The sequence below is a fragment of the Diuraphis noxia genome, unplaced genomic scaffold (genome assembly GCF_037042655.1).
Source record: "Diuraphis noxia isolate RWA-SAM2 unplaced genomic scaffold, SU_Dnox_SAM2 contig0002, whole genome shotgun sequence".
Lineage (NCBI taxonomy): Eukaryota > Metazoa > Arthropoda > Insecta > Hemiptera > Aphididae > Diuraphis > Diuraphis noxia.
The window spans coordinates 48768873-48785515 of NW_028301712.1; the positions used below are offsets into that span (position 1 = coordinate 48768873).

The 16643-nt window shown below is 26.3% G+C and overlaps 1 protein-coding gene across 2 annotated transcripts in view; it reads left to right on the plus strand.

The window, feature by feature from the left end:
• Positions 1–16643, plus strand: part of LOC107165682 (zwei Ig domain protein zig-8-like) — a 411467-nt gene that overhangs the window by 126935 nt on the left and 267889 nt on the right. The gene's annotated exons all lie outside the window — the stretch shown is intronic.

A 16643-nucleotide genomic window follows, 5' to 3' on the forward strand; every position in this document is an offset into this window, starting at 1 on the left:
AATAATATTTTGTTTCGAATATTACTGAATTTATAATGCGATATTCGCCGGTTACTATTTTTCCAAAGCTGTATTATATATTAGTATGTCGGCGTATTTGAGAAGTTATCTCGGGAATGCTTGACGAGAGAAAAGACAAAAAAATAAAGACCAGAAAACTATTCAGTAAATAATACATCAGATGATATACGTTTGAAGAATGCGAGTACTTCTATAATGAATTATGGGTCAATGTTTTGTTATTGGTAAATAACGGAATTTTACTTTAAACAAAAAATAGAATCACATGAACTAAATACTTTGTGTTTAATCATAAATTACTTTCAAATATAAACGTTTTCATATTATTTTCATAAAATGTTTATCGTTATCAAATTGTCCACAAAGATGCAAATAAGGAAATTTAAAGAGCATATCCATACATATTATATTATTTTTCTACCATAAGGCATAATATAATATGTATGTGAAGATATATGTACTGGGTGTCCCTCAAGGATTTTACCTATTGCGATATCTCACGGTATAATCGAGATATAAAAATTCTGGTTTTGTTATAAGACTCAAAGGGATAAGAACTACAATTATTTCATTTTTTGATTTATTTTAATGTTTTTGTAGAAAAAATTTTTTACTTAATTATTTCCAAAAAAAATTGTTTGATAACACTACGGTGTTAAATAATTTGCAATTTTTTTCGAAACTATACAAAAAAAAAATCAACGAAAATAAAATTTTGATAGGTCAATATTTTCAGAAAATAAACTACAAAGTGGCTATAGTGATTTTTTTGGAAATAATAAAATATATATATATATATTATATATATTTTTCCAAAACATTAAAATAAATTAAAATATGAAATTATTGTAGTTCTTATCCCTGCGAGTCTTATTACAAAACCAGAATTTTGGTTACAGTACCTATTATATATCCATTATATTCGCTATATCATTATCCTCATTTATTAATGCATTTATTCCAACAATGATATTGAATCTTTAAATAGGTATTTGTGTATTTTTATACCATCTAAGAAGTTTCCTGTGGATTCACTAATATTTTTTCAATTGCGAACCACTCTTTATTATTCTAGGAATCTCTATATTATAAAATAGAGGATGGCATTTAAAATGTTGGAAGATTTAAATAAAAAATATAAAAATTAAATACCTACTCAAGTTATTACACTTATATGTACCTACCAATGGTAATTTATTCCTTATAGTCTTTCATATCTTAAAGAAGATACCTAATACAGCAAAATAAAATATAAATAGTAAATGTGTTGATGTAAATAACGTTAAAAAAATAGTAACCAAATGTCTTATGTCGCCGAGACTAAATTTGTGTAATAAAAAAAAACAGCTTAAAGAATATGAATTTCAATCATAATTCAAATATTTTTAAATCTTCGTTCATAATAATATTATCTTTAAACAGTTTAAATAAACTACCTCAGAATCATGAAAATCTAATTTTCTAATTAAAAAATTGGGTGGTTACATACATACCAATTCCAAGAATTGGGATCTTATTATAAGCTTTTGATATATTCCACATTAAAGGAATATATATAGTTGAGCATAGTTATTGATTAATTCTGTATGATGTATATCCTTATTGGTACAGGAACAAACTTAACTTTACCAATGAATAAAATATAGGTACTGTTAATCACTCAAACACAAGTTTTTGCATTTAAGGTTTATATGTAATCTAAATGTTTTCCTTCTTCTTCAATAGCTACCCCAATTATTATGATCTTTTACAGGTTAGGTTATGTAAAACGTTTTAAACAATAATAGTATCTTAAATATTTTTTATTATTTTGTAATAGTATTAAATTAATTATGGTTTTTTTTGATTATTATTATTTTTGTTAAATGCTCTTAAAAATATATTGTAGAGAATATTTTAAAATACCGATTATTTAAGAAAAATTAAGAGTTTTTATTTGTTTATTTTAATTTAAAAAACTAAGTGTATTTTAAAAGATTAATGATATTTTAATAATAGAATTTCGCAAAAAATATATTATTTGTGTAGTAGAATAAAATAATTTAAAAAGAAAAGAATTTAGAAGGGGAGAGAGAGGGGTGGTAAGGAGAAGGTGGTATATATATATATATATGGTTAGATTGGTAAAATAAGTAATAAAATGATGATAAGTAATAAAGATTAAATGGGAAATATGTTTGAGTATGATTTGAATTAAATGTGGTTGATTGTTAAATGATTGAAATTAAATACCTTATCTGCATTATTTTATTCTGCTACTATATATGTATTATTGGGTCGGCGTGAAGCTACGTATTTAGTTTTATATGTATATGTTGAATTTCCACTTACCCTTTCGTCGACGGATGTGTATGTGTTGTCTCGGTGTTGTGATTCGATGAGCACTATTATATACGATTCGATTTACCTTTTTTAAAATAGATGTTGAGTCGTTTGAACTCGAGTATAACCTATATTGGTATATTATTTTTGGTGTTGTAAAATGTTTAGAAAGAGTTGGATAGATATTAAAATTAGGATTTAGGATTGTAGGACAATATGTTAATATTTTATTGGATGTCAGACAGTATAAATAATAATATGAACGTTTTTAAGTTTTTAGACAATAAGGCCAATATACCAATTTAGGTTTATACTTAGAAAACGAGGGACCAACGCAACGTTACGAAATTAATAATAAATAGGTCTCCGTACGTGGAATTGAATCTTGTGCTGTTCTCGCGTGTTCTCGATATTTTGTCGTGTTCCCTTTGGCGGTGTTTCTGCTTGAAGCTTGTGTGTTGTGTTGGTGAGATTTTTACACTGCGCGGATGCTGTGAGGGCGTTGTGGTTTTTATGTGCGTTCTTCAATGATCTTTTGAACGTATTCTTGCGGCGTTTTTGATATAGATAATTTGGTCTGTCCGTAATTATGTGATTGATATTTTTATTTTAAATTTAATTGTCGTAGTGTTAGTTTCAGTATCTTTGTATAATTTGATTATCGTGGTATTTATTTTAATTCGTTTATTGCGTTCGGTTCCACATTATCTAAGTAATCCTATAATTGGAAATCTGCCTTATATATTTATTGGATTATTATAACTGTAATATTTATATACTACATTTGATTTGGCAGTTTAATAATATCTCACTCAAAAGATTAAAACTAATTGAACCGTTTTGCCTAAATGATAATTTTTTAAATACCTAAGTATCTGTAGAACGAAATTTTAATTCCAAAAATATTGCACAGTAGTCAATATAAATGTCACCAAAATATGTTATATTTTACTTCATAGTTCTATATATTTATAGATAGTAAAAGAAATAAAGAAAGAGAGATTGAGAGTGAGTGAGAGAGATAAAGCTTTAAGTATAATGCTAAAAAGCGTTAAAGTTGTAATATTTCGTCTCGTTTTAAACAATATGAGGTTAGGTTTGATACTTGGAAGTTTTTTTGACCAAAATGTATTTGTGTACCACAATGCTAAATAATAATGATTGTATAATATTGTATAATTAAAATTATTTATAATATGTGTAAAACTATAAAATTTACATTATTATTTTGAACAACGTTGTATTTGAATAAAAACCATAAATAATAAAAAAAAATATTTTTTACGAAATAGTTGCATGAAACTTATTCCATAATATTTCGTAAATTTGTATTTTTAACTTAGCAATCCATTTAGTCACCAATTTTGTACAAAGCTACTTATGATTATAATAATAAATTTTGTTTTGTGAGGACCTGAAGTGTAAATGGTAAATAGATTTTTTTCTGTTATACACGATTTACCATTTATAGTTTGTACTATCCATTCAATAATTTCAATCTTATTAAATGTTTATATTTTGGTAATCAGTTATTTTTTTAGCTTTTAGCTTTTTTGATTGTTTTGAAATTATTATAACTATTTATATATTTCTCATTGTTATTCAAAGGTTGGTTGTTTGCAAAATATTTTCTCTTGAATAAATTTAATATTGAATTTCACATCAAAGAATAAAAAAAGTATAACAGTATACAGTTCATATGTATTATCTTAATTTTTTTGGAATTTTCGCATGCCATGAATATTATTTTTAATAAAACATTATCTATTAGTAATATGAGTTATATAATTGTTTTTTGTATGAATTGAAATATTTTCTCGAAGGTCATTACCACGCGTATTTAAATTAATTATCCTGAAACTATAATACAGTTTTCTAATTATTTTTAAAGTTTAAACTGTAATTCAACTTTTCAGATTAAATTCAGATTTAACACATTTTGGTTTTGTCTGAAATCGAGTAAAATTATTATTAATATTAATTAATACACATATAAAAACATTAACTTAATTGTCACTGACCAATGCATTATTTTAATAACGTTCCAAATCTAGATATATTAATTTTCCTATTCTAAAGTGCTCTCAATGTATTTACGGAAACCTAAAATTTGTACTTTGAACCGTGCATCACACTCATTGCACTATAACTGTTGATTTGATCAAAGTGCTAACACAGAGACAGTCGTTGCTTGAGGCGTACTAGACAACTGCTAACTAATAGGTCAGTCATATCAAAGAACATTCGCAAAGTGCGTCTTAATACCTCGGAAACATTATGGTCTAGAAACAAACAATATAACCATATAACACAATAATAATAAGATCGTTTAGATGGTTTTATCGGTGAGACGTGCCGAACAAAACAACGGGTTTCTCGCGGTGCTGCAGCAGGTTTTCTCTACAAATTTGAGTTACGTAAACGAGAAAATCGTCTCCACTGGGTATTGTTTTTGCAAATACATTCTTATGGACATGCAGTTGGACAGACATACAGACTCACGCACGATGGAAGAAAGAATGGACTGACAATGCACAGTCGTATACAGGGAACGATTGAGAGGAACAATATTCGTTCGAATATTCGAACTTGAACTCCATATATACATATTATCAAATTCACAGAGATGCAGGGGTGGGGTGATAGATGGCTCACTTCGAACTTTAGTGATTGACAGTCACGGCTTCATTCATGGCTGGAAGATGACGTGAGTCCTGTGGTGTGTTGAGCCGCGCTCGCTGTTTGTGTTAAAAACAATAATAAGATAATGTTGCGAGTCACACTATTTTTTTTCTCCCTTCTGAATATTCGTCGACCGTCGTTATGAGCATTGATTTTAAGAGCGCGTGGACTTCGAGGCGTCCGACAGACGCCATAAACGCAAGCCGTCCGGACCGAGACTTTTGTGCGGCGGCGGCTTCGGCGGCGGTGGTTTTTAAAGGACCCGGGTCGTCGTTGTTGTGGCCGGAAGTGCGGGTACCCGTCGGTTATTGGTAAAGTTGCTTCCTATATCACATAAAACGTGGCGTGTTCTATAAATTAACAGAGAGGGAAATAAAAACAACAAAAATTCTCAAGTTTCGAGTGACGGGTGGTTGGAGTGTAAGGGCTGTTGGTCGCTGAGGGGGCTGCGTGGAAGTCTGTCGGGGGTTGGCGAGCGCGTAATTCTTTTGTTTATTGCTAAACACCTTATTTCTGTTGAGGGAATACGCCGAGTTTTATTCGGGAATTCTCATCGTCGAATGTGACCGTCGATGGGCGGCGAAGGGTGGTTACTGCGGCAGCTTTACGTCGTGCACTAAACAAATTTAAAACGTCTACAAAAACTGTGGTGTAGTACGGATGAAATGTTTTATTTATTCGCTGTTAGTGTTTTAATTATTTCAGGTTGTACAAAAGACTATACGCGTAGGTACGTGGTTACTGTGACATAATAAAAATACCCAAAACACAAAGTTTTTTCTTTAACCAATGCCCTCGAATTAACTATTGCTTTTTAATTAAAAATCGTTTCGTGATTTCTCACTCGTAATTCTGTAGTTGTAGTTATACAAGTGTCGTGCAATACGTACATTATAATTACTTACAGTTACTATTATGCATAACTACTTACTTAAAATTAAATAATTAGTTTCATTAATTTCTGGTATTATTATATAAATACGTGTATTAAGGTTACTTGTTGTGCTTTTAACATATTTGCGTTTTATTTAAGGATAAATCCAATACAATAATTTACGTAAAATCTAATATATTCATTAAATTGTATCTGATTTTATATAATGCTGAAGTATATTCATATACGCATTGGATAAAAACCTCGTTTGGGGATTTACTGAAATTCTATTCTATACGACTTTTGTATGAAATAGGGTCTGGTAAAAAAAGAGGTTTTTTAATATCAGCTGACGGAGCTGTTTGAATGTTGACATTTTGATTTTAGAAACCCAATATGATAGATAAAGAAAAATGATAAAATTAAAAAAAAAAAAAAATTTTTTTAAGTAAAACATATCATTATATTATATAACTTGTCAGTTACTCAAAATAATATAATTGTAAATAATTATTATTTCCCTAGGTCAAATATTGTTTCGTATTTTGTATCTAATAAAATACAATCTAAGAACTATTGTGGAAAATGATGGATCTATCTTTTTTTTTTTTGTCATCATATTATATTACTCTACGACTTTTGTTATACTCGACATTTAGAATTTGAAAGTTGAAACTTAAATAAGTATTTAGCACGTTGTTATTTTAAATAAAATGTACAATGATCTATCTTTTTTGTAAAATGCCAAATAAGTTATTTAAAAAATTATGCTACTTGTTATAAAAAATGATTTGCAAAATTTGTTACATTTCATAATGTAAAATCAAAAAGGCGACTCATTTATATAATATGGTATAAGTAATCGTAGTATTTTATTATTAATATTATCTTTTTTTCTATCACTAAACAGTCATATTTTAATTTAGTTTTAAATACCTATAATATAGTTCCACTTACTTAAGAAAATTAATTTAATTTTAATTAAAATAAAATCCAAATCGTTTTAAGACATTTTAATTAAAATAACAAACTATCATCACATGATTATAACTTCTTGAACATAAATATTTTATTAAATGTATATATTATTATGGTCGGTGAATACTGAAACTTTTGATTACAAACGTATCAAACTTAGTATAAAAGGGTTAAACGAAATTCCACGCCAAACAGCGCAATATACTTTTTGATATTTACATATCTAGGTAAAGTAATATTATTTTGTTAAGTTTTTACTCTTTAAATTAACTTGGTCAAAAGAAATATATACATATTACAATGCTTTTAGAATTTTAGTATGTATATTTTACTTTAATTTTGAATATCAAAATAATTAAATCTAAACTTAAATCGTTGTTACGAAAAAAATTACTATACAAATTACAAATTATATATTTCGATCATAATATTTTAATTTTGTATAGTTTATACTGTTTTAATATTTTCCATATTGTTTTTGATTAATTATAATCATAAATCAATGAAAACATTAGATATATCCGGTTTGGTATGTTGAATGTTGAAATTCATATATATAATAGTTCTAATTTTGCAAATTCATTACTAAGAAATTTGAAAATCTTAATATGGTTTGATAAATTATAACATAATTAATGGGAAATATGAAAACCATATTCAATATTGTTTTATAAAGTTTAATACAAATTTTGATTTTAATATTACAGTTATTATTATAAATTAATATGTACTAACCCACTGAATCGTAATATAATTTTACTATTATTAACAAAGCAAATAGCCTTACTAAATTAATTAATAATTTAATTTCTACATAAGATTATATAAAATGGTTTTGGTTAACTAATAAAAAAAAATAATAATAATTTAGTTCACAAGTAAATTGTAATTTATAGTTCAAATGTTTTTATGCTTGTTGAAAATGTAACCCTGAGAAGTATAAGCTTCAAAATGATATATAATATTGCAATGAAAAACATCATTTTTCTTATTTCCATCAATATAGGATGAAGTATAAAGATGAATAACAGTATACAAAACTATGAATTACCAAGATAATTTGAATTACATAATGATACTGGAATGGTTTTTTAGTGTGTGCATATTTAAATTGATAAATATTGATTTTTTCAATAATCTTGAATGTTGCGCTTAAACAGATTGGTTCCATAAAAAAATAATTGTTTTAGCTACATATTATATTATTTAATTTCAATGTTAAATCATGAAAAAATAATGAAAATTCGCATTATCTGAATTGTTATCCAATACACGCTTTCCTCGTTATTTTTTATTCAATTTCATATTATATTAAACATCAATTTTATTTTAATTAAACTTACTAAAGAATATGAAATCTACAATTTTTATTTTTATTTCTTTCATTGATCTTGAAATTATTTATAATTTCTCCTTCAACTTCTGAAGCCATTAACATTACATTTAATATTATACTAAAAAATAAAATAAAATAAATATGTGTATAGAAAAAATTACATAAAAATGTATAATTGCAGTTGTTAGTTTTAAAATCTTATAATAATTGGAATTTGTATTTTTACAATTATTATAATATATGAGTAGTGTAGCGATTTCAGAACATGGCTTGAAAGACTCGAATTAGGCAAAACTCAAAATTGTACAATTAAAAAACTGTATTTAATTAATTAAGTATTGACTGTCAACATTTAAGTCCTTTAGTTAGATTGTCTGGTAATGTATTAGCGTTTAGTTTGGAAATTCTGTATAAAATGGAGAACATGGTTGAAACTTATTTTAAATAATTTAGGTTGCTTAGTGATAGACAACAATATTGATGTGCGCAACTGATTGCCTGTGTTGATACATTGCAATATTTATGTTTTTTTTTTTTTTTCGTGAACTCGACTTATCTTTCGAATTTTATTTTACTTCAATAATATTAATTTAAGTTATAAACCTTAGTATTTTTATAAACAATTTTATTTATATTAAAAATAACGTAGATTAATACATATAACTGGTATACCTAGTTTCAATAGGAATGTAAACGAAATGGTATAATAAATAATAATAATATTTAAAATTAAATAATATTGTTAAGTTGAAATTCTGATTTCATTAGCACGGTTCATCATGTAATCGGGAGATTTTAATTTAAAGTTGAAAATCTCTTTTTTAATGTCATTACAATTACTTCAAAAATCGATTATTTTTTTTGTTTAAATACTACGCAATTAATCATTAATTATAATTATTTCTGAGTTTTATCATACTATGAGAATATAATAGTATATGTATTTAATAATGGTTAATTTTGCGTAAGTCGTGTTTGACAAATGATAACACATGTATAATCATAATAAAAGATTTTGTCATCCACGACTGAGTCCACCAGCTGACTTATAACTATGGCAGATAATAGTGTATGCATTACTCAGTCGATTTATTGTCTATATGGATAGCCACACACGGACACGTGAATTGTGTTTTATATAAGATAGATATGACCCGACGCGTGACTACGAGAATCGATGTGAGTTAATCGTGAAATGGACCGGACGCCAACGTAGGATATTATTCACACCGAGTCCGGTCACGTCCGGAAACTCACGCCTGTCGGACCCACAACTGCCCAGTCAATTTGCTATCATTCAGCGCCGAGGAATTCAAACGCCGGGACCAGTCGGAATAAAGTTCAAAGTACTCGCGTATCAAATGTATTGCGTTTTCGACCTACATCCTTGAAGTATGAAATAAATCGATTAAGCGTTTTAAATTGCATTTATTTTTCCATGTAAAAGTACAGCAGCAGCCCTCAGTAAAGAAAATAGACGACTATACAGCACTACTGTATACGAGTTTTATATAATATTATATTCGCACAATTTATTGGGAGCACGTCATCCACTTATAATATACTAGCTGACCCCCCGTGCACTTCGTCACCCTTAAAAAATGACAATATTATGTAACAATCAGATTTGATGCATGCCTGGAAAATAGTTGTTTTAATAATAATAATAATAATAATAATTTCAAATAAAAACAAATTAATTACATTACAAAATCGTTTATTATTGTAAATATACATAAGTTTACGACAATATAGCCATACTTATAATTTGTATGAGTATAACATTTCTTGCATAAATATTTATTATGGTTTTGCTTGCTGTTCCGCCCAGCGTTGCCCATGAAGTAGGTAAATACTTACTAAGTAACAGTTATGTGGTGTATTGTTCAATACTTCAACAATTTTATCGGCTTTCTTGATATTATATTTATTTCAATTGTTCAAAACTTTTCTGTATACTATATAGCTGACCCGGCAAACGTGATAAACCCACATACAGTTGGGTACAGTAAAACATTTTTTTTATAAGTATTTACAGTTCAAATTTTGACTAAATACATAAAAATTACGGCAATGTTCAAATTATCTTAGATAAAAATTCATAAAAGTTTTTCTTTTTATACCTAAGATTTGAAAATGTTATACAAGGCTTCTAAAATATTTTTACAATAGCATTTGAAAAATAAAAGAAATATATAGTCACACATTTAAACATTTTATTTATAATCATTTACAGTTCAAATTTTGACTAAATACATAAAAATTACGGCAATGTTCAAATCATCTTAGATCGAAATTCATAAAAGCTTTTCTTTTTAATTCTAAGATTTGAGAATTTAATACAAGGCTCATAATATAGTTTTGCAATAGCAGTTGAAAAATAAAATAAATATATAGCCACAATTTTTTATTACATGCATTCAAATTTAAATTTTGACAACATACGTAAAAATCATGAAAATTCGTAAATTATTTTATTCTAGAAATTCATAAAAAATTTTCCTTTTATACCTAAGATTTAAAAATTTAATACAAGGCTCCTAAAATATTTTTACAATAGCAGTTGAAAAATACAAGAAATGTATAATCACATTTTTTTTTACAAGCATTTAAATTTAAATTTTGACAACATACGTAAAAATCATGAAAATTCGCAAATTATTATAAGCTAGAAATTCATAAAAAATTTTCTTTTTAAATCTAAGATTTGAAAATTTAATACAAGATTCCTTACAAATTTGTGAATCTTTATCACAAAAAACATGTCCACCGGAAATTCAAATTAAATTTTTATTAGCATTTGAATTTCAAATATTGACAAAAATTCGTCAAAACCATGAATATTTGCAAATTATTTTGTAGTTCAAAATTCATAATATCGTTTGTATTTATATCTAAGGTTATAAAATTCAAAAACAATTTTTCCATAAGTTTTGCTTCAAATAGCTATAGAGAAAATTTGAAGCGTCATTATAGGAAAAATGTTTTGTGCGTTTGAATTTAAAATTTTTATGAAAGCGCGTAATTATAACGATTTATCCTCAAACCAGGTATACCTATGTATATCTAAGATAATATTATAAGGTATTATGAATTATGATAACTACATGCAATGTTTTTGGAAAAATTGATTAACCATGCCTTGTGCAAAATGTGTCCTAATTAAAAAATAATATATTTGTTTCAAAATAGAATATATATGACAATATTTAAATATAATATATCCTAGACTGACAAATCATCTCCGTTCAAAATCGTTTTTCGTATACAATGATACCTATCATTGCATTCAAATCTAACCTACCCTATTCAGAGGTCCACCCCACCACCTAGTGTACAGCAGAGCGACATCCACTTACCCACTTTTTTAGTATTAAAAGGCCTATGTTTTTTCTCAATATCTAAGCTATCTATGTACTAAATTTCAATGAAATCGGTTCAGTGATTTTGGTGCTTATTTAATACAAATGATCAAGTATCTCTGCTTTATGATATTAGTATAGCTAAATTATAATTTAAGTCTTAAATATTACGCAAGAGTAACATTTAAATCAATTTAAATAGTGATTTCGCATAATTTTAAATTCTTTGTATTGTATAGTTAGTTGGTACGTAATAATATGAAATTACTAATAAAATAGCGTATGATTACGCAAATGCCTAAATATATATTAGTAATTTATATTATATTATTTGAAATGGACTATGATTACTAAAATGAAATGTATGATTATATTGTAAAGAAATGAAATATGCGACAACTATACATGATTTGATTACAATATTTCAAATTCTAAAAGTGTGTCGAAATATATTATTTAATTACCTAGTAAATAAATTATGAATAATATTGTAATATTGATCAACTGTTTTTGATTTGATCAAATTATTATATCACAGGAGTTGTATTCTTTAGTACTAATGTATAATTGCTCTATTATTTTCATTTTGTCGATATTGTAAGAGAAATTTCTACTTACAAGTTATAATAAATTAATATTTATGAATAGATATGATTAACCTCTTGATTTTGATTATATATTAAAAATAAGTAATATAATATACTTTTTATGATAAAAATAATTAATGCGTAACTATAAACGTCTGGTAATTAAAAAAATTTAATAACACTTTTAACTAAAACGTGTGCTAAAAACTCAATAGATAATTTTATTATTATTTACCTATTGTTCTCGTTTTTTTGAAATTATGAATAGAACACAAGTAAAGTAGATTTTATAGATAATATTTAAAACCGATAATGCATTTTTTGTTAGAATATTAATCGGAATGATGATGATTATAATATACGTTTTCATATTAGTTGTTAGTTTCTAAAGTCAATAACTGTAGATTATAATCTCGTATCTAGATATTTCATGCGTATAATGTTTAACCACATTCATTATAGTTTCGAGTTTTCTCTAAAAGCAGTGAGCACATTTTGAAATACTAAGTGTGTTCAACTTCAATTTGAAATACATTAGCACAACACTTGAAATAATTGATGCACATATTAACAATGCTAAAAGTTACTGTTTTTAAATTAATATAAACTACAAACGGATTTTCTAAAAAAATGGGTATAATATGATAAACTTGTGTACAAAATATTAAATATTCATAAGTATAAATATATATATATACATTGTATATACTACCCATAAACCGTTATTCATCAGTTACTTGATAAGTCTATGTAGGTAGCTAAGTATTTATAATATTTGTAATGCCAAATGGCAAATTTTAATATATTTTTATCTAATGAAAAAAAAATATCATATTATGTGATCAAATCTTATCTTTAAAATATATTAAAATATTAAAAAAAAAAAATAAATATATTAGCAAGGAATATTTTTTTCTGACCTAACGTAGATTTGCATAAACATAATATTCTGTATAACATACTAAATATTCAAAATCTGTAGCGTTTAGCATATAATATAAGATAATATGTTTCCAACACTTTAAAGTTGATTATTTGGGTGGTTATTGATTGAATACTAGTAATCAAGTAATCAAGTATTAATAGAAAACACCATATTACCTATATTATAATAGAGATTTAATACGTAATTACCCACTAGGTTTAAAGTAAATTTTTTTTTCCGAAAGATGCAGTCTTTATCTGCATAAGCTAGTGCATTAAATAATAATAAAGAAATACAATTAAACGACATTCGTCGGTATAAAAATGTCATAATAGATACCTAGTCACATCAAATTATTACCTATTTGTGTTACCTTAATTATTCGTATTTCCTTTTGATACACAATACTGTTAGTCATCTTAAGGAACTATTAATGTTAGGTACACACTTACACGCAATCTTCGTATCAGATATTGTATAGGTACCTACCTAATTTTAATGTATTAATAATAAATACAACTGAATCTGAAGGAATTTTATGAAAATTTTATTATAATTAATATACAATTTTATATTTTACCATTTCGTTGTAGGTACATGAAATCTCTCGGTAGTTCCTAGATGGTATTATCTATCTGATGTTATGGTTTCACTTAACTTTTTATTTGTTAGATAAAATTGTTATTATGTGCCGTATGAGGATCTCTAATTTATTCACAAAGAAAATTGTTATTTTAAGTACGTTTTTACAAAAATGGATATTAATTATAATATTCATCGTTTTTCTAAATAATATATAGATTACATTTTAAATAATCAATTTTCCGTTATAATTTGCTTCCTCATTATTAAAAGGTTGCAATTATTAAACATGCATTATATCGTTTTAATTTATTAAACGAAATCTAGTTTACAGCCCGAAAATAATGCTTTTGAACCTAACCAAAATATATTTGCTGATCGAGTAATAAATTATTAATTTACAAAAAAAAATACATATTTGGGCCTCACAAAGTTTATGTACGCGTAGGTATGTACGCATGCAAACATAATAATTTCCCAGTGTAGGTTCTAATATCATTTTATGTCAGTTACGCGTGTGGAACAATAAATGCTAACGAGGTTCCGTCTGACCGTCTCATACCTATACCTGCACAAATTATTATTTTGAGATCTAATAAAATAAGCACCTTTTAACTAATATTTGTGGGTGATATGTATAATATGCGTGAGCTCACAGTGTATGGCGAGCGTGCATAAAAACTAATTGCACTCCGATCAAAGATAATAATGCAATTTGCAGAACACTGATAAAACGTAAAGGGACGTGAATGACTAGTTACATGCCATCGAAAACGTGATTATTGTATATCATCATTATATTATATTCTGGTTTGACGTGATGTATGTGTTTTTATCGGGAACGTAGGGTACAAAAAAATAGAATACAAGTGTGATTGTAATTAAATAATAAAAATAATAATAATGTGCATTATTATACTGCAGTAGTAGTTTTGAATAAGGGAGCGATCCCGAAAGCTGTTTAATCTTCAGCTCGATTACTATAGTTATACTTAATAATAATGCTTAAGTAGTGAAAATAATAATTTTATATATAATTATTAAAATGTAAAAATAATTAAAATGCAAGTATAATGCAGCTTTGACAAACAAGTAAGATGATGAAAGCAATTGTTTCTGTAACATTTTTTGTGCCCCAATTCAACTCCATCTTGAATCGCTGTCAATATCACTACTGTTATACAAAATAGGTGGATAGGATATATTATGTACTAAAATATAATTGTTCGGTTTTTGTTTCTGGGCTTTTCTGTGACGTCCATAAAATCAAAATAATATATTGTATATTATTTAATATTTCAACTATCATTGTGGTATTAAATATTAATTCAAATTCGCAATTTTTATTAATTACAGATGTTTACTTTAATATCGAATGCATATTAAAATTACCTACTTAAACATGTTTATAATATTATGAAAGTAATGAAATACATACAGAATAGAACAATTTAACAAGATTAAGTCAGCGTGAAATGATCTTATAATAGATTTGGAATTATTATAATAATTAACTCCTTATAATTTAAAACTACATGATAATATTATTTTGATGTGTTTTCATGTTAACGATATTATACTAAATACTTTTTGAGTAAGTAATGATAATAATTGTGTAAATGCCATCATATCAGTAGTTTAAGGTGCTAATTATACTTCAAACCTTTTAAAAATAGCTCTATTTTAGGTAAGCACCATATATTTACCACTAGAATAATTTTTTTCATACTTTATTTTATTTCGTACAAAAGTTAGATATCATATTATATTCTTTATGACTAGGTAAACCGCCTGTGTTATATTTATTGCATATCTTGTGATTAACACGATCAAATTACTCAAATTTTGATAAAGATGGCTACGTCAACTTAAAAATAATAAAAACAAATTCCGCTTATTTACGTACAATTTTAATAGTAGTAATTATTATTTTTTTCCCCATTTTCTCATTTCTTTGATATAATTAACATTTTTTTCATTATTTCCTCCTCGTTGAATAAAATATAAACTCAGCCAGTAAGATATAAATTTCACTAAGGTATAAATTAAAACGCTTAATTTTCTCACTGTTTATATATATGTATAATATATTATATTAGTATGAAACTGTATTTTAGTTTTAATTTTCTAGAAAGTAAGTTACAAACTTTTTTTTTACCACTTCGAGAACGGCGTTTATTATTTCCCAATATGATCTATTAATATTTTATTATATATATATATATATATATATATATATATATATATATATATATATCTTCAGATCTACGTGTTATGCGTGTAACCTTCATAATATAATTCGTATATACTATTATATATATTATGGTAATAAATGGTATAGACCACAGTATTGTGCTGAATACAATATATTATGCCTTTTAAAAGTCCATTATTGCGTTCGCAAAACTTCAAGTATAATAGAAAATCGTATTGTCAATTTACGACCACATCCGCTGATAGTAAAAAATAACTAAATAATAATGGCGAATAAATAAAAACAATAAAACAAAAAAACACATATTGTGTGTCTGACGCAAAATTTGGCCAACCTGTCATTTTTCAATAAACACAATTTTATTACCACTTATTGCCTATACACATATTATATAATACCTACTATTATTATATTATTGTACAGCTACCTACCTACTTTTGTTGTTTTATATTATTATTATTATTTTCACGACCTACAGAAAGGTGGCTATTTAAATTATACTGCCCGAAACATTGGGGGTTGTCGGTGAGTGTAGTCTAGTCGGAGGCGGTAGCTTTTCGAATATTGTTTTAAACAAAAGTGAAAGCTTTCTCGTTCTCCACGGTCACACCTTCACCGCCCCTCTACCCTCTACACGAGCCTGCTCGGGATTTCGGGGACAGACCCACCCCTAGAGATACGTCCGTTTTTATTGTTCGTTATTATTGCGGACACTATATTATTCTGTTTTTCGATCGTGTGCAATTCCATTATAGCGGT